The sequence below is a fragment of the Protopterus annectens genome, chromosome 8.part0 (genome assembly GCF_019279795.1).
Source record: "Protopterus annectens isolate FY-2018-M chromosome 8.part0, PAN1.0, whole genome shotgun sequence".
In the NCBI taxonomy this organism is placed as follows: Eukaryota; Metazoa; Chordata; order Ceratodontiformes; family Protopteridae; genus Protopterus; species Protopterus annectens.
The window spans coordinates 726,844,295-726,865,221 of NC_056741.1; the positions used below are offsets into that span (position 1 = coordinate 726,844,295).

The window sequence follows — 20,927 nt, forward strand, 5'->3', positions numbered from 1 at the left end:
ACTGGGACATTGAACCTGGCTGTTTCTCAGTTAGATCTTCATGAACATTTTGAAAGCCAAGAAGGTAGTGTTTAGGGAGTAATTCCTCCATGACATGGCACAGATGTTTAAAAGTAAAGAAGCTAAAAGGTGGTTAAAAGGGCAAGAGGACTACTAAACAGCAGAAATCTATCTACTAAGGTTCAAGGTAAGGGTCCAAAGGACAGAAGTAAGAACTTGGAGATGACAGGTTTAATGAAGTAGATGTGAAGTAATGTGTTGGTAGATGGATGATGTAGTGGCAATGTGCGTTAAAAGACCAAAGAAAGGCAAGAGGGCATGGCAATGGCTATGATTAACAACAGAAATAATTTGTGATGCAATGCAAAGGGACTTGTATATCTATCTATCTATGAGACTAATGAAATGAGAGGATGGTGGGAACAACAAGAACTGGCTAGAAAGAAAGTTGTTGCAATCACGAGGAGAGCATACAAAGAAACGTGGGTGTCTTTTGAAATTTTATAGTCCATAACTGAGATCTTCAGAGCAGTGGAACTGCTAGTACAAATAGGGGAATATATACTGAATTCTATGCTGTAGAACCTCTGATTATTTCTACTTTCTCTAATGTACAGTGATGCTGGAGGTAGTGTGCTCTGGTCATATTTTGTGTTATTCAATACTAGTATAGACCGCAGAAGCAGTTAATTTTATTTTTATAAAAGAAAATTGTATTTTAGTTTTATATAAGTTCAAAGTTTGATACAAGTGCAAATGTTAATGTAAATAAAACACTATTGTGCTGGTTATATTTTGTGTTTAACATTTTGTCTGTTCTTCAATTTGCATTTAAAAGTTGGTATCCCACAATTCCACTGGAGTAGGTGGGTTTATATAAGTATGTATACACATTTTATGTCAATCAGCATACAGAGTTTTGCCTAGTTGTACCTACTTTTCATGGGTTTTTGTCCAGATTTTTGATGATTCCAAGTTGAGAGGTATGATGACAAGGATAGTCCAAACAGACAGAGACCATTTTCAGTGAAGGAGAAAAACTCAACAATATAATCCAAACAAACATGCAACATAATCTAGAAAATGTAGCGTCTTTGCTTGGAAGTGTTTGCATCGGTATTTTATACCCCAAGCAGAAGAATTTTTCCTCAGGTTGACTGCAAATATTGGAGGTGTAATGAGGAAGAATGAGTTAATTAGGAACATATTTTGGAAGTGTAACAAGCTGGCAGAATTAAAAAATTCCCTGCAGACTACTCTGTCAGATATAATAGGTGAGCAAATTGGTGTAGCTAAGGAAATTATTTTTTAGCTATGACACAGAATAGGAATCGCCTAGACATAATAAGGCCTTGCTGAGTTTAATTTCGTTGACTGCCAAAAAAGCAATTACTATCAAATGGAAATCAAAGTCTAAAACAACTGTACTAGTAGTGGTGAATATAGTAACAGAGATAAAATAAGTGGATGTGAGATCTTTAGAAAAGGGTAGGAGCAAATTACATAGATAAAAATGAGAATTGTGGGAACAATATATGCAGAATAATGTTTTGAATGCAGATTGAGGTGTAAGTGACTTACGATGACTGCATAGATAAGTGATGTATAACTGAAAATATGTCAATTTTTCATTTATATAAATGTATGATTGCCTAGGTCTTAGTGATAATTCAATAAATATGTTTCTTGCTAAAAAGTATAATCCAAATAAGTCATTTAATATACAGACAATAGAAACTGAAGAGAAAAAGTAGAAGAATTAAGCTAAACTACTACAGTGTTAATGCAAAAAATGAAAATATACTAGGCAGCATTAAATTGTATAATGTAGATATTGAATTAAGTACAGACTTCAGTAATGTACATATAGCAACATTCTATGGATGCTAAATCATTAAGAACAGTTTCAAGCATTTGTGTAGGAGTTAATTCCATTAAGATTCATACCTATAGTGTGAGAAAAATAAAGTCATACGTAGATATAAAAGACTATAGTCTGAGAAAGATTTAAACATTTGGGGGTTGCATACATATTTACAGGGTGTATATTAAAAGTAATACAGAAGTTTTGGGATTTTACAGCATGGCTTATGCCACAACTGAGAGAAGAGATAGGTGGTCAGAAATTGAGGAACAGAGAGAGAACTAACAACATTGGAAACAAAAGGGAAGCAAGACGATAAAGGGTAATAAATATTTTTAAATCTTGTCAATACAAAAACTTATTTTCACCTAAAGATTATGACTGTCAACAATCAAAATTTAAATCTACCTGCTGAAAATTAGCTACAACTACTCGTGTAAGCTGTCCTATGTCTAAAACATGAGTGCTCATTACTGACCATTGATCCCACCATACTGTAGATGTTCATCATATTGATCACTTCTATAGTCGCCTTAGCTATATGGTTATATCATGCTAAGGATATAACAGCTGGCCAGCTTCCAAAGCTTCAGGGCACCTTCCACATGCCCAAACTGTCAGGCAGCTCAAGCTGAGCTGATAATTTTGGGCCCCAAGCACTTCAGAGCTTTCCTGCTATTGAATAGAGAACTCCTCTACAGGCTTTTGAGGACTGACTGCCAGCTTGTGCTGTTCCTTTGCTTGGCAGATAAGTTCCTTTTGTGGAAAAACTTCCCACTTTTAAAAAAAAATGGTTTGTTTTATTGTACTTTCTTGTTAAGGAAAGTTATTTTTAAGCCAGGAGTTTGTGTTAACAGATTCTCATCAAACTTAACTGCACTTTTAAATGGGAGCACTTTTTTCCTGTCAGTTTAAAAGTTGTTTAAAATTACTGAAAACCATTTTTCTGTGGAGAAACTGTGTTCATTTTACTTTTGTGGGGTTGACCATGTATTTTTAAGTGATTCTTACTGTGACATTTTGTGAAAAAAGTCACTTTTAAAGACTTCAAATTTTTACTGACTCTTGCTACTTGTTTTCCCCAGGAAAGAGGCACTACTTTCAGATTGACCATGGAATAAATATTCAGTTCCATGGTCGGAACTTCTTCCCGCTACAAGAAAAAGTTAAAAGCAAACAGCCTTTGCCACCACAGCAGGCTAGTAATTTGCCACAGCCACAGGTGGGTGACACTGCTAACAGACCACTCTTTTACCTTGGATCCCTTTAGCATAGCACCTATAACCAATATGGACTGGGGGTTACTCACATACCCTGCACTTGTTGTGGCCCCCTCAGTGGGCAAGGGAGAGCCACTCTAGTAGGTTCTGAGAAGGGGAATAGGGAAGACTTCCCTCTGTAGTCAGAATGTTGCACCTATCCCTGGGGAAGCTGCTGCTGCCATTGATAACACTGTTTACCCCATTTTTCATGTCAAAAAGAAACATAAAACTAAACATGTATCTATGCCCCATTTTTCCTATCAAAAAGAAAGCGAAAACTAAGCATGTATCTACTCCCCCAAATTTCCTTAGATAGGAGCAGTTTACTGGGTCTGGCTCAGGGTTTAATTCAGGTTATTGATCCTTCTTATAAAGTGTTTTTTTTTTTGGTAAAAGACACTTCTTTTCCTGAAAAGATTCAAGATTCTGTATTTGGACAGGAAGGTGAAGGGATTGACACAGGATTTTGTCTGTCTGATTCAGACTCAGAGGAGAGCTCAGTTTCTGACTCTCCCTGTTGGAGTTTACCTTTCTCTGAGACCATTTCCAGAATATACTTGTGTTTTCATTGGGAGATCACTGAGTTTTCTCAGTCCTTCAAAAAATACTATGAGCTGTTAGAGGAATTTCCAGAACCTGCACCCATTCCTCCACTTCTGTCAGCTCTGAAAAATGTGTGTTCCTGCCTGCAATTTTCCTGATCAACAGCCTCTTGCCCCTAAAATGTATAACGTTCCTCAATCTTTTAAGTTTTTATAATCTCATCCCAAACCTGTCCCAGCAGCTATAGCTTTACTTAATCCTACTGCTGATAAACATTTGGTTAATTCACATCCTGCTCTTTCTGACAAGGAAGAGAAAAGTATTGACAGCTATGGGAAAAAAAGTGTATGCTTCTGCAACTTTGATTTTCAGAAGCTTGAATTGTTAGGCTCATATGTTAAAGTCGATTCTGACTAATTATGAAAGTATAAGGAATGTTTTGTCTGCAGTTTCTTCCTGTAAGGAAAAAAAATGATTAAAATTATTATTTTTTTCATCTTACTGGTCACAACTCATTGCTTACAGTGTGTGTATAACTTAGTTGATACTTCCAGGGTACGGCTGTTGGTACTGTTTTGATGAGATTTTTCTGGATGAGTTCTCTGAACTTCCCAGATGATATGAAAAAGATTTTAAATTTTCCTTTTGACAGACATTTAATTTCTGGATCCTTCACTGCAGGGGTTAACATTGTGATGAAATGGATACGTTGATAAAGGGAATCTAGCCCTTCTTTTCCAGATTTTCTAAGGGATACGCTAACCCTTCATCTAATTTCAGCAAAAAAAAAAAAAAAAGAAAGAAAGAAAAGAAAGTCTCATCAAAACATAGGTTAGCAGACATTTAAGAAATAAAGTGGAGATGAGGGTGTGGTTCAAAAAAGAATTCAGGACCCCCCCAAACCAAGTACAAGCCAAGTCAGAATGACAATGACTATTTAAGGGACCTTGTCCCCCCCTCCCACCCTAGCCATTCCTTTTTTCACCTAGAAAGTCTGAATCTCCAGTTTTTCTCTTTGGCAACTGGTAGTTTCAGACAAATGGGTTCAGAAAATCGTTCATCAAGGTTACAGATGACAACAGGAGGACATACCTCCTTTCCAGGGGGTAATTCCTCAACCACTCTATTTCCCATGTCCTTCAACACATGCCATCCCAGGGTGTGACAAAACCAGTTCCTCTTTTCCAAACTGAGAAAGGTTTTTCATTAAAGGATGTTTTAGTGCCAAAGAAAGAGAAGATGCTTGGAGACCATAGATCTTTCTTTCCTACACCTGTTTGTGATAATGCCAGAGTTCAAAATGCTGTCACTTCACAATCTATTACCTCTTCTTCCTCATTTAAGTTTCCTGGTAACACTAGATTTTAAAAAGTGCTTACTATCACATCCCTATTCATTTGGATTCAGGTGTTTAAGGTTGTGTGTGTCTGGATGACATTATCAGTTCTCTGCCTTATCTTTTGGACTACCCACTACACAAAGAGTGTTTATAAGTGTATAGCTCATTGCAGGTCACAGGATATCCACATTTTCCACATTTTAGATGACTTTCTTATCTTTGCCGAGGCTTTTTCAAACTGTAAGGAATCTCTCACTTGGGTGAGAGATTTTACACAAGCTTTGATTCCAAGAGAATATTCAAAAAAGTCTGACTCCTTCACACAGAATCACATTCCTGGGATATCAGCTAGACACCTCAGTTCAAAAAGCTTTTCTTCCACAGGAAGCACAGATCTATACCTAGATCTATTTCTAAGGTTTTCCACTCAGACTTCTATCACTACAAGGGAATACCTCAGGGTTTTGGATCTCATGGCATCTATGATTACCATAATTACCATAATACATCTGGCAAGTCTCCACATGAGAAAGATATAATGGTATCTGAACTCTCTTTGGTCCCAGCAGTTTAGGGTTTTCTTTTGTAGTTCAAAAGGAATTGAGAGCCCCCCCCCCCACACACACACACACACTACTGCAGAGATGTTAAAACTGTCACTGCACTGACAGACCCTTGCAGAATCAATTCCTCTTAGACTACAAAAGAAAACCCTGAACAAAGGCCTGCAATTTGGTTACTTTTCTGGCTGTAGCTGGACAACTTCTAAATATAGTGTAAAACAAGGCCTGAGCCAGACATTAATGATTGTGATTAGAGACCGCAAAGAAGCAGTCCTTTTACAGAAGGTAAAGAAAATAACAAGTGACTCGCACAAATCCCATTATATACCAATGGCATGGGAATTCAAAGTTACTCCCTTATGTCTGGCATGAGTCATACAAAGCATTATGGGAAAGAGATAGGGTTGAGGGAGAACAAGATCATGTTGGTAAATCAAGCCCCGCTGGTAGCCATGTTGTGAAAAACAGGGTAAAATTACAAATAAAGCACTTAGGGTGCTTCTGAGGTGTTAAAATAGGACAGGAAACACAGATAGAGTGAAAAAAACTAATTTCTTTAGTTCTAGGGTAGAGTTTTCCTTTAAAGATTTTCTAAAAAGGACCAGCCACAATGAAAAGTTTAAATATATTTAATAATAAAAGAACAATAAATTACTAAATATATATTTACAGTAAACCACATGGTTGAAATCACAGAAAATATTGAAAATAACACTCATACAAATAAAGAAAACAATTTCTAAACTAAGCTTCACTATATTCTTGATAGAGCAAGGCACAATGAAATATGTGAGCAGTCTTTCTAGTCAGGTTCCCCAAAACAGAATGAGATTGTTCCCTGTAAAATATAATATCCACGATGGCTTGCAGAATGACCTCATCTGGTCACCTGACTCTAGGTTATCACAGTACCCACCTTTGAAGCTGAGAAAGGAATTTAGCATAGACGGCTACAATACACATCTAAATGTTTATGGCAGTGTCTGGGGCTTCCCCTCTTTTTACTGAGCTAATGAACAAAGGCTACTTCCAGTCTGTCTTACTGTCTCCAGTCATATTCAGCACTATGGGGTACCGTTTTAATAGTTTAACAGCTCATTTACATTTCCTTTATTTTTCTTAAAGTAAGCTTGCTGGTTAACCCCTCTGCTGTCCCAGTATCCTCTATTAAAACATATATATTTAATTCAGTTACAGTAATGATACACATTTCTTTTCATTCCAGCAGGGTGCACTGTTGCTACATTTTAACACAAGCAAACCTCACATACATTTTCAGCACAAGCATCTCTGTACAAATTGGTTTGATATACAAATGACAAACAATTATTTACAAAATTCCAGCTAGCTGTGCTGGCACAAGTCATACATGCACTGCCCTACTTCTCCTGGCATGGCTGGCAGTACCTTCGATCGTCACAATATCCTTGGCTGGATTTAACCCATACAGCTAAGGCATCTACCGTTATGGTAAATTTACTTACACAACTGTCCTTTGCTATCTGCTGTTAAGAGACAGGACATGTTTAAAAATGAAAAGAAAAAAAAACTGAAGAATTTACAGCATTCACATTACTATTACATTACTACCTTATTCTAGTCTATAGTAGGATGTTATGCAATTATGTTGAACCACTGTTATATCTAAAAAAAGTTGTTTTAACCATTTAAATACAATGCACAGAGCATATGACAGATCTTAATATACTACTCTCTCTTGCATATTACTGGATTAACAAATGAGAAGGATACTGGCAGTATAGTGGTTACTGCTAGCATGACAGAAAATAAATGACTGTCATCTCCATTATATTTACTACAACACTGCTTACACGCAGTCTACTAAACTAATGTAGTTCAAATTTTCCCAGTTAGGGGTCGCCACAGCGGAACTCCAGTCCGCTAATGATTGCAGTGGATTTTCAGTCTACTACACAACGAAAAAAAAATGCATAAAGAACTACTTACCACCAGTAAGTTTCATGTTTTCTCTTTTGCTTTGACATAAACATCTCAAACTTGGTTTACAAGGTTACATCTGAGCAGTACAGAAACTGTAACTTATAGTTCCTTATGCACTTTCCTTTGTGTATGCTATCAATTTCAATATTACATAACTTACTTATGCTTTGTTGCCTGAGTTAGTTGCACAAAGCCACTGTACCATTTTTCAGGGGAGATCAGAGGTAGTATTCATACTGATACTTAGGTCGCTGGTTCATTTCTGGCTCAAAGGAGTTTACCTTTGGTAGGCACAGTGGTTACATTGTCACCTCACAGCAAGAAGTTCTCTGGTTCAATTCTCAGCCGGAGTGCCTTTTGTATGGAGTCTGCATGTCCTCCCTGTGTTTATGTGGGTTTCTTCTGGGTGCTCCAGTTTCCATCCACGTTACAAAGACATACATCTAGAGCATTTCTCCCTGGGCCTCTGCTGAAAATTGGCTTTGTTCCAAGTCAGACTTTCCAGATAAACAAATGTTAAATAAATACTATGGGAAATTTGGCCATGGCACCAGGGAACTTCCCCTACTCTTTTTTGACAAGTGTCAGTGTCAGTATTAGAAAAGTAATCCAACCACTTAGGGTAGGACTAGAACCCACAGCCTTCTGATCTTCCAATATCAAAGACAAAGAATAGGACATTGCAGAGTAGAACACACGTTTGTGGTGTTGTGGCAGCCTTCTAAGCAGTAGTAAATGATTCAGAGTGGAAGAGCTGTAATTACTGGCTATAATGAGGAAGATCGGGGAGTTCCAGTGCAGCAGAGACCCAGTTAATTCCTTACTGGGTTCCTTCCTAATGATCAAGTTCTGGTTGGCTTAGAGGTGCTGAGGATCTCACTGTTACCTCTATAAGGTCCCTATTCTGGGCAGACGAATGGAAGTATTTTGGCTGGATACTGAAGTGCAGGTGTGTGGTTAGTTTGGCATTCTGAGTGGATGATGCCTTCTGAATGATGCATGTGACTCTGACTTGCAGTTCCTGGTTTGGAGTCTAGTGAATATTCTGGAGGGAGTTGATTGCTGATGTGCAAAGAAGGTAATGGTGTTTTTCTTTATTTGCTCTTTAAGCCTTATGATTAGGCTTATCTCTATGTAGCAAACAGTTAAAGTTAGTTATTTTTAATAATTTTAGCTTATGCACAGTTATTAACTTTATAGAGACCACAATGAAATAATTAATGTCCCTACAGTGCTCTGTTATTTCCCGTTACATCAGTTAGTGCAAACACTATGAGTCAACATTATTCAAATGGAAGAAAACATATTTGCTCAGACATAACAGGAAACTGGTAATAAAGATGGGATACAATTCATCTGATGTTAATAAGTTTAATTTCTGTATTTTTTTTAATTGAAAGTTCACAGACTTGTGAAGGAAAAATACAGACAGTAGATGTGACAGTTAGCCAAAGAAGACCAAAATGAGTATACAATGACTCAAAAGGTCAAAACTTTGAAAGAGTCTGCTGTATTAATTAATACAATTAAAAACAAAGGATATAAGTAAAAATAGAGAAAATAAACTGCCATGGAGTCACAGAAATCATTTTGAGTATTTTATTTGCATACTGTCATTACATAAAGTTTTAGAATGCAGACATCCTTATTAATTCTGATGAGTGCTTTCATTCATACAAGAACTTTTGCAGATCATTTCCAACAGTGTAAACAGATTCTGGACTTAATAAACCCCAAGGGTGCTTTGATTGTAGTGAAGTAGGGATTGGCTAGTATTGTTATTTAAATCCAAATACCAGAATTAGGTTAGGATGGTTCAGTAGTTATCCAATCAGGAGTGAGAACAGTGGAGATGATGGTGATGAAGTTGCCTGGTCAAAGTCAACCTAGTGTGGACCACTGGAATTTGGAGGGGGCATTTTGGAAAAACCTACATCTGAATTTATGTAATGATAAAAAGCTAGTATCTTAAAACAGAACATAAGAATAATAATAAAATGTGGTTGCTTATAATTATTTTCAGTACAGTATTAACATTCACACATACTCTAAATATACAAATGCTGTTTTAAAGCATCCTTTTAAAAAGTTGTCTCTTCATTTCCTCTTAGTACATCAGTAGAATTTATTGAAGGCATAAAACTGGATAAAATAATAACTTTGAAGGAAGAAAATTTAGTTTATTGGTACAATTGTTATGTGAAAGTTATGTCAACTGATGTCATCAATAAAAATGTACTACAGTCCAATGATTGCTTACTGATTTAGAGGGTGATACTTCTACTGTCACAAAATTACAGGACATTTTTTTAATGATGTTAGAGAATACTGTAAATCTGTTAACACCAACTTTATGCAAGGAATATCGATTACTATTTTGTCTTAGTTTTGTAAAATAAACTTTTAAACTCTTATTGAAAATTCCTAAAAAAAATGACACCCACTTGGACATTTCTGACAAAGACAGTTTTAAGTCTGACCAGACAAATTACTCCTCTTCCTTTTGGAAATTATTTACATGAAATCCATTATCCCCAAGGAAATTTTGAAAAGTTGTAAAAAAACTTAAGTGTTGGGAGATGGACTTCCAAGATGGCTACACACTGAATAACAGCTTCATTTCAGCTCTCCCAGTGTGAAAACTGGAACTCAGAAAAGACAGCCAGTGAATTTGCATTTTTGCATAAATTTCAGTCACTGGCTAGTAAGCATGCTACCTGAAAGCCAGCAAAGAAGAAATTTGGAGAACCTGAAAGAAAACCAACCACAAAATGTGAGGAGAAAACAGTGACTGGGAAGAATCCCGCAGCTGTTCAGCAAAAAGCAGTTAAAGTTCCAGCTTTGGTGCAAGACATGATTTCCAATAATCTAGAAGAAAAAATAAGTCAAATGTGCCCAGAACTGATACACTGAAGGGGTATATCAACTCAAACAACAGAATGCTGGAAAAAAATGGAAGAATATTTAAAGAGATACTCAGATGAGCTGATAAAACTGCAAAAATCAGAGGTCAAAATGAAGAAAAGGATGGCCAAGTATGAAACTGCTCAAAAGATGTTTCAAAAAATAGCAGAATTAGAGGACAGAGCACATAGTGAAAACCTGGTATTTCCTGCTGTACAACAGAAACTGGAAGGAACAGATAAACACAAATAAGCAACTGGACTCGTATTCCACAGCATGAGTTGTTAATTGAAAGGGCACATTGTATGTATGCTCTAAACCTGGCTGTGAGAAAGCAGCCAAAACCTCTAAAAGATGCAATCCTACCAGCAGAAAGAGATGATTCTCAGAAAACTGTGACAGAAGGACAAAGTGCTAAAAGTTGGAGACAGTGTATCTGTGGAAAATGATTACTCACTGTACATCAGACAGAACAGGAGTAAATTTATTTCACCAGTCAAGGAGTGTTGAGTAGCAGGTGTGAGATTCAAGCTGCTATATCCAGCTATCTTCAGAATATTTTTTCCTTTAGGTTAGTCACTTTTTGATGCAGAGCATGCTAAGGAGGAAATACAAAGGGTTGTCCAACAAAAAGTGAGCAAACAGAAGGGGACTCTGATTCTTATTCCTTATATAATAAATCTCATAGAGAGACTATGCCAGTGAAACCTCTTCAAATATTCCAAAGGAAAATGCTTGAGAGGCAGAGAAAAGCACAGGAATTGACTAGAAGAACCAAGAGTATGTTGGAAATTGACCAGTGACTGGTGTTGGGAGATGCAGATCAACAGGGAGAAAAAACCAGCAACTCGGAAATTAATAATCAAATGTGGATTACAAAGCATCAATCACACTTGTGATACATGACTGAGCAAAACAATCTGGAAATATTGGACTTTGACTTTGTTAAATTTGTAGGGGATTCCAAAGCATATGCCTTACTTCATGTCATTAATGTTTGGAAGAACATTACAGAGAGAGGAAGAGGAAGGAAAGAGGTAACTGTAAGTAAAACAATTTTTGTTCTTAACAGTATTTTTATAAAACATGACATATACTGCATGCTATATAGTAAAGCATTTTCAGTTATTTGTGTGTTATAGGGATACTAAAGTAAACAGGTGCTTTTTTAAAAAATGTTTTTCTTCTAATTTTAGTTTTAAGAAATATTAGCACTGTAATGTAAAAAGAAGCAAATAAATGTTCACAGTGCAATATGAGAAGCTTGTAGCTGATATACAGTTGCCTTCAGCTTGTAGCTGAAGGCAATTGTGTATCTGGTTCTCATGTTTCTATGGAGACAGCTGATAAGGTGGCAATAAAAACAGAATACTTTTCTTCAATGGCTACAAGATAATGTCTTCTGGCTAAAAGATAATGTTTTCTGAAAGCATTCGAGTTGTTTTCTATATATGGGAGAGGAATAAAGATAAGACAAAAACAGAGAGCACTTACTGTAAGTAGAAGCACATGCTGTAGCATGCGCCTTAGCACGAATAACCTTAATTATAGGTCAATGGCCCATGAATGTAGCTGTCAGTTTCAGACAACTGTTTCCATTAGAAGAGTTAAACTTATTTTGAAAATGTATGTAGTTTTTTTTGGTTTGCATTAAATTAATAGGTTCTTGGGGTGTTCTGGTGGTATGTTTCATTTTTTTGTTTGAGAGTTTTCATTAAAACAAACAGTCTAAGATGTGACATAGGTTCAAATGGATATGATAAGAAACAACTGTATAAAAGATCAACCTACCAGACATTAGTGTATGCATGTAAAACAAAAGATGAAACTAGACATTTTAAAAGGCTGTTATACCCAACAGATGGAAACAACTTATCATAATAGCAACACCTTCCATATTATCTTTGAATGTGAATGGTCTCACAGACATACACAAAAAATAAAGAGTAGTGAACAATATTAAGAAATGCAAGTGCATGTAACTATGCTACAGGAGACACATTTGGAATGAAATGAGCATATGAACTTGATAAAGAAAGACTCTCCGGATGGTTTGTCCCAGATATTCTGCTGAATGAAAAGGGGAGTAATTGCATTAATTGCTAGAGGAGCTCCAATAGTGATAGAAGAGGAAAAATAATAATAGTAGATTTGTAGTAGTATGGGGGTACTGGCAAGGGAAGAGGATTATGCTGGCATGAATTTATATTCCACTGAAAACTGCTACAACTGAACTTTAGAAAATTCTGGGAGAAATCAACTTTCAGCAGGGAATATTAGTTATAGGTGGGGACTGGAATTTGATTTGCAACAGTGAGGATGTATCTGGGGAGCATAGAAGGGAAAATATAACAAATAAGGATATATTTTTGAAAAAAAGTTATGAAAATGTTTAGTATGAAAGATGTGAATTCAGCAGTAGGAGCTTGGAGACAATTTACATATTTCCCAAGGTACAAAAATGGCTAGGCTAGACAGAAATTATATTTCACAGGAACGTGTGCATTTAATTAAAAGTTTTGGTACTCATCCAATAACTATTTCAGATCATACATCAATAACTAAAATAAAAGCACAGGGTAATGAAAAGATGAAACACTGGTGCTTCCCACCTATATGTTAAACAGAGAGGAATTTAAAGAATGGGTAGTGGAAATCATTAGGAGTTATTAGGGAAGATAGAAATTTCTTCCGAAAATACAGCTAGAGAGTGGGATAAAATGAAAGTAGAATTTAAGAACATGGTAGAAATAAAAGAAAAAAGATATAGTTAGGTAACAGTAATTATTTAGAGGGAATAACAAAGGTTAAAGTGATGCAGAATGGGGGGGATCTCACAGAAGAAGAAGAGGCACAACTGCAGAATGCCAATGAGAAAATAAGGGACTACTTGGATAATATGCATGCGTTTAGAAAGACTGCAGTTAAGCAACTTTTTAAACACCTTTATTGGATTACCACCTGTGACATAAGCAAACTTACATTTCTATAAAAGCAATCAAACTGTACTAACAAGTTTACATTTACAAGTATTATACATCACATATATTGTTGTACATTATATAATCTAAGCAACATTATATAAATTATTTAGTGACTGGCTTCTCTTAAACCTCATTCCTCCTCCAAACCATTTTCTGCATGAATTGTTCAAAAACTTCCATTTTTAGACATCTTTATTAAATTATCACTTATGACATAGGCAATCATACATTTATATAAATGAAAACAAACCATGTTGACATATTTTTAGTTGTGAATATTATATATCACTTATAATCTACCCATTGTCAGTCAAACATTACATAGCTCATTCAAATCTTGCCTTCTTTTAAACCTCATTCTTCTTACAAATATTATTCAGCATGTATTGTTCCCATAATTTACATTTTTTCTATGTAATTTGCACTTTCCCTTTTCTAAAGGTCACATGTCCAGTTGTTTTATCTGTTGCTGTATTCACTACTTTTAGTAAATTTGGTTTAGACTTTGATTTCCATCTTTTAGTAATTGCTTTTTTGGCAGCCACCATAATTAGACTCGGCAAGCTTCGCTATGTTTAGGCAATTGTAATACTGTATCATATGTCAAAAAATAATTTCCTTAGTTATAACAATTTGCTCACCCAATATTTCTGATAAAGTATTCTGCAGAGAATTTTTAAATTTGCAAACTCATTACAGTCCCCAAAAATATGCTCACAATTACCTCTTTCTTTTCCATCATACCTCCAACATTTGCTATCTACCTGAGGAAAACTTCTTTGGAGTCTACTTGGGGTATAAAAATACCTATGTAAACACTTCCAAGCAAAGACCCTATATTTTATTGTACATTTAGGAGTCAGAGATACATCCCCCATTGTTTCTTTGTAAATTGTTTATCCAGTCTCCCTTTCCAATCCTTTCTAACCCCCTCTGATCTGTTCTTATTTTTATCATGCACTATTTTATATGCTCTGCTACTTATCCCCTTTTTAACGGCAGCTTATGTTCCAGATGCTAATAAAATGTCTACCAGTCTTTCACTTAAGATCCTCCTAGTTTTTTCTCTTTTCCTATACTCTGATATCAATCCATAATAGGGAAGTCAATATCTAGCCTACAGTCCAAATAAATTCTTGGCCTCTTCCCAGTCATTACCTTTCACTCTCAAATTATTTGCTCTCAATACCTTGGTTCCTTTACCTGTTTTCTGCTGTCTGTATCCCTAATTGCAGTCATCCCTATTGACAGAATTTCCTTTCTCCATTTCTGTGCTGACTTAATTCTTAGACTACTTTCTGCTACTTTATGAATATAATATTCTGTATGCCTATTGTTATTTGCCTTAAGGATATGCATCCAAAATCCCAGCATCTCCTCGTTTCATGAGCTTCTCCCATTTTGTCATCATCCTTTTCCACTTATAATTATAGTTTTCTGCTTGTGCTATGTATAGGAGCCTTAACTATGTAGCTCTGAAATGCTCCTTCAAATCAGGTAATCCCAAAACACCTTGTTCTTTTGGAAGGCTCAGCTTATCCCACTTGACTCTTGCAGTCTTCCCCTTCCAGACAAAATCCTTCAACTCTTTAATTGCTATCCTCAACTCCTCTTCTGGTTGACAAAAACATGCCTGACCTTTTATAAAACTAAGAGGTCTAAAAACATTTTGACTGCTCGTATCTTGCTATGTACACATCCACAAAACAGAACTTCTAATTTCTCAGTTTTTGTATTACCTTTTTAGTCTCTTCCCACATATCCTTAGCTGCTAAAACAAAGCCATTTTTACTCCATACTCATAAGTATTTCACTTTATCATGTCTCCATAAATATGGGTATTGTTGAACCAGATTTCATTTGTGGGTACATATTTTACAGCTATTGCCTTTGTTTTTATCTTCATTAATTTTGTATCCAGAAAAGATTTGAACATGTCAAAATGTTCCACAACACTGAAATATCCTTTTCTGGTTTTATCAGGTATAAAATAATATATACAAGTAAAGCCAGCTTTTCTTGACTACCATACCAATTATATACTTGAATTTCTGAGTCCCTTATTTTATTTGCCAATGGTTCTAAATATAACACAAACAACAATTGGGAAACGGGACACAATTTCCTGATTCCACTGCTCAGACAGAACTTAGAGAGGAACCCATCCACTTTAATTTTCACCTCTGATCCCTCATATATCCTTCTAATCAACCTTATGATTTTATCAAGGAATGCAAATGCTTCCATTGCCTTCCTCAAAATCCCAGCTTACTCTGTTGAATACTTTCTCTGTATCAAGACCCACCAACAACAGTGGTACTTTCTTATACACTGCTTCTCTCTGGATTGTCATTGTTCTATTAATGTTGTCAAATGTTTGCCTCCCCTCCACAAAACAAAATGTATCCATATCTATCAATTTTGTAATTACCTTTGCCATTTGTTTAGCCATTATAGACAAACACTTTCATTTACAATTAAAAAGTTTAACAGAATCAAAGCTAAAATTTAGGAAAGCAAGAGTTTTGTCATTTCACTGTACTTACAGAAGCAGAATCATCTTAAACAGTAGAAGTTAAGTTATTTTCCACAGTGGTATTATAAAAATGTCTGCAATGAACACAACAGTCCAGTGTTAATTTGCTGAATTGTGTGGGCAATTCCAAATACTGTAAAACAAACAGGATGTACTGTTGGATGGTATTTGCAGTTCTTATAGCACTGGCACACTGATGATAAAAACAATGTAATAATGCACTTCTACTCTACTTCTATTAGGATCTTACAAGCCTAGCCAAGAATATTGCCCATGTTCCAACAAGTCACCACCCTATGCCACTGTCCAGCAGGGACACAGGTGGAATCCCAGGGGTATATTTTCTGTCCCCATCCAGTTATCCAGGTTGCGCTAAAAAAGGTTAATGAGGTACTCTGCTTGACGTGGAGAGGGAGTCTATTCCACAAAGGAAGGAGTCTCTGGGACATAAATCTGTCCTGCCAACAATTCCTATTGATGTTACAGACCAGGTTGAGGTTATGCATGCGGGTTACTTGAGTGAAGCTTGACTTGTGGATATGCAGCAGTCCCATTTGGGTGGCGTCTGAGATTATTTTGTATGTCAGACAGAAGTTACCTCTGAGGAGTCTGTAGGAGACTGATTGGAAGGACAGAGCCTTTAGCCTATCTGTGTAAGGTAGATGTTTGAGGCCCTGGATTCTCCTGGTGAGGAACCTCTGTGGTCTCTCCAGCCGCTACATGTGCTTTATAAGGTACATGCCGAAAGGGGCATCGTACTCAATAAAGGGTCTTATAAAGGAAAAATACAGGGATGTTATGACCACATTGTCTCTGGATGAGATACCCTTACTAATGAGGTGGGCCATGTGGAAAGCTTTCTGTACAATGGAGGCAATATGGTGGTCAAAAGTCAGTTTGCTATCAACCTGGGTGCTCAAGTCCCTCACGACTGATTGCTTGCTTAGGACCTTATTATCAATGTGATACTTTGTGAGGACGTCACTCTCCCCAAAGTGGATGATGATGCATTTTTTGGCATTCAGTTTGAGGCCATGTTTCTGGCACCAGTCATTTATTTAGGTGAGACCCTCTTGGAGGATGTCCACATCTCTAGGGGAATTGATGACAACACCCAGCTTGCAATCATCTGCAAACTTGGTCAGACATATCCCACTGGTTTTGGCCTGCACATCAGAAAAGTATGTCCCAAACAGCAGAGGCCCCAAGACTGATCCCTGGGGTACACTGCTTGTTACGGATCTACTGCTTGAGGTGGCTTCCCCTACTTTGACGTAGGTTCTATCAGTGAGCCAGTTTGCTACCCATCTGGTGACATATGGATTGATGCCTAGTTGAGAGAGTTTATCTATTACACCTGAGTGGGGAATAGTATTGAAGACTTTGGCCAGGTCAAGGTAGGTGGTGTGCACCACCTTCCCCTCATCCATGGCCTTGGTGACTGTCTCAAAGAAGTCAACCAAATTTAACAGGCATGACCTCCCCTTGGCAAAACCAAACTGTGTGGGATCAAGTCTCTGGAGGTTGCCAATGTCCTTGTTAATGAGGTCCATGATAGTCCACTCCATAGCCTTACGGATCAGGCTGATAGCTCTATAATTTCCTGGATTAGTGGACACACCACCTTTATGCTAAGGGATGACAGTGGCTGTCCTCCACTCGGCTGGGACAAAGCCGGTATTCAGGCTTTGGTTGAATAGGGTGCCTAATGGTGCTGTAAGTTCCTGCCTGAGTTCATGTAGGATGCAACCTGGGATGTTATCTGGTCCCATGGAGGGGGTATTTTTTGCTTTTGAGAGGGCAGTGATGACTTGCTCCCTAGAGATATGGGGGGGGGGCAGGCTCTGGGGATGTCCTGTTTTACTGATGGGGGACAGAGGGGTGAAGTTTTCACTGAATCTGTCTGCCAGCAGGTTGGCCATATCTACAGCATTTGTGTATGTGGTGTCCTTGACCACCAGTTCTGAGCAGGTCTGGGTGTTTCCCTTGAGACTGCAAAGATATGTGAAGATGTCCTTATTTATTTTTTATTTTATTTATTTATTTTCAGTTTGATTACCAGGGAAGTCCACTGGGCCAAGAAGTGCCCATTTTCAGTGGAGGCACGGGGAGAAAAGCTCCATAGACAATACAATACAATCAAGGTTACATAATGTTAGAGGTAAAATACAAGAGAAAAATTCATACAGTCAGGAAAATGCAAATGCATAATATACATCGTAAGACAGTGCAATACAGAATTTTTTTTTTTCAGAGGCAATTCAGATATTTACAATGTTTACATACTTAGAGTCAATTGAAAGTCAGCTAAATATATTTTGGAGGAATAGAAATGAAACATAAGAGTAGAGTGGTGCAGGAGTATAGAGAGCTTAGTGGAGAACATCCCCAGAATTTATAAAGGGTGAAAGCAGGAACATTTCCATTTGGATGATAGGTGTAAGAAAAGTTGGTTCTTGAAGGATTCAGTGTTAGGTACAGTCCTAAGTGATGGAGGGAGAGAGTTCCATTTTTTACCTAGAGAGAAGGAGAGTAGGAGCTGGCCAGCGGGATGTTTGGATTTGTGAATGGAGATTAGGTTTTGGTGTTCAGATCTCAGAGATCTGTTTGGGATGTATGTGGGAAGGATGTTAGTTAAGGCTGGGCATTTATCTGGGAAGAATATTCATTTGTGAGCGGTGGTTAGTTGGAGATGGTCTAGGTGGTTAGGGAGTTCTAACCAGTTCAGAGATTGTAGGGTAAGGCAGTGGTGAGTTGAGGTTTTGGATTTAGTGGCAAATTTAGAGATCTTATTATAGCAAACTTAAAGTTTTGAGGTGTTGGAAGCAGACAGATTGGTTAGAAGAGGGGTTCCATATAGTATAGAGGGTAGGAGGTAGGTGATTGCCAAGGTGTGCCTAGAGGAGTTTGAAAGAAATTGATTATTCCTGTAGAGCATACCTAACTTTTGGTGGGTTTTCTTTATGTTTTGTTATATGTGGAGATTGAATTTGAGGAGTTCATCTATGGTAATACCAAGAAGTTTTGCAGAAGGGACCACTTCTATAGCAGTGTTGGTTTGGCTTAGGATATTGAAAGTGTTTTTGTCAAAGGAGGAAACCCTGGTGGGGATTTATTGGAGTTGAGGGAGAGATGGTTTTGGTGCATCCAGTTCTCTGTAGTGGAAAAAGCTATTTGTGTTTTAGTCAGTAGTTCAGAAATGTTGGAGGCGGCACAAACTAAGGTAGAGTCATCAGCTTATTGGATGACTGTAGTGTCAGGGATGACAGTGTGAAGGTTATTTATAAAGAAGTTGAAAAGCATGGGACCGAGGATGGACCCCTGAGGAACGCCGGTAGGTATAGGCAAGAAGGAAGAGGTAGAGTCCTTCCATCTGACAGCTTGAGATCTGTCAGATAGGTAACTGGAGAACCAGGATAGAGTATTAAGGGAGAGATTAAGGTTGGCGAGATGAGAGAAGGTGTGTATGGGAAATGGTGTCAAAGGCTTTAGATAGATCTAGCAGTACTGTGGATACTAGAAGTCCAGAGTCTCGGGCTCGATTGACTGTTTCTAGGAAGGATAGTAAGGCAGTTATGGTGCTGTGGCTGGGACGGAAGCCGTGTTGGGTGGGTGTTAGTAGCGGATTCTGAGTTAAGTAGGGCAAAAGTTGGGGTGGACACATTTTTCTAGAATTTAGATATTGGAGAGAGTAGGGCAATGGGGTGGAAGTTAGAAATGGTGTTTTTACCTCCTTTGTGAAGAGGTAGAATTGTAAGCTGAACGCCAAAGTTTGGGTACGTATGACTCTTTTAAGGATCTGTTAATCAGGATACTAATTGGGAGAGCAATACCTTTGGCTGCGCATTTGAGGAAGGAGGAGGGTATGTTGTCAGGGGCATTAGGGCATGGCTTTAGTTTGGATAAGAGCTTTTTTATAAAAATCGTAGAAACTGGTTTGAGCTGGAACATAAAGGGACAGTTATTAGGGTTGTTGGGTGTTGAGTTGAGGGAGTTGGGTGGATTATTGTTTGGGAATGTTTTGGTTAGCTTAGCTATAGATTCTGTAAAGAAAGTGTTGAAGTGAGAGCTCAGCTCCCTGTCAGTTAAACTAGGGTCAGGGCACGGGTTATTCCTGGACCCTGGATGGAGAAGGGAGTTAACTGATTTCCAGAATTGTTTTGGGCTTATTATTATTGGACTGAAGTATATTGTAGTAGTTTTTTTTGTCCAAGGTGATTAATTTTTTTACTTGGTTGTGGAGTTGGGTGTATTGGAGCAAGGCAGAAGACAGTTTATTTTTCTGATACAGCTTCCAGGATTTGTCTCTGAGACGCATGGTATGTTTAGTTTCTTTGGTCAGCCAAGGAGCAGAATTGGCTTTGATTCATTTGTTTCTTAGGGGGGGGGGTCTTTGGACTTATGACTGTCTTTAGTAGATGTGGCCAGTTTGGACTCGAAGTCTGCTTTGGAGGATTTCACTAGTGATCTTATTTCCTTGTTCAGGCTAAGGAGAGACTGATTCCAATTAGGCACCTGCTCCTTCTTGGTCCTGGACAGCAATTTTTTTCCTTTTATTATAGACTATATTTATTGAAGATGCCCACCAGACAGGTTTACTCTTCCTTGAGGAGGAGGACTTTGTCTTGTCGGGTATTCCTGATTCCATACAACTATATAAATGCTCATATAGTACTTTGGTGTAGGTTTGGAAATATGTGCCAGTTCCTATGGAAGGGGAGGGAGCTGTGAAACTGTTTACATCTTCCCTCAGGAGGCTGTAATCAGCTTTGGAGAAGTTTTTTTGATTGACCCTAGCTAGGGGTGGAGAGGTCATGGGAGATGGTGACTTTGAAAGTGACCACTTTGTGGTTGGATCTTACCAGGGATGATGACACTGTAGTGATGATGCAGTGGTTATTCAAGTTTGTTAATATCAAGTCCAAGATATTTTCACCTCTTGGGGGGGGGGGGGGGGTGTCGACCAACTG

The 20,927-nt window shown here is 37.6% G+C and overlaps 1 protein-coding gene across 5 annotated transcripts in view; it reads right to left on the bottom strand.

Moving 5' to 3' along the window:
• The window catches only part of LOC122808998 (ras-related protein rab7-like), an 867,514-nt gene that overhangs the window by 59,917 nt on the left and 786,670 nt on the right, over nucleotides 1–20,927 (bottom strand). The gene's annotated exons all lie outside the window — the stretch shown is intronic.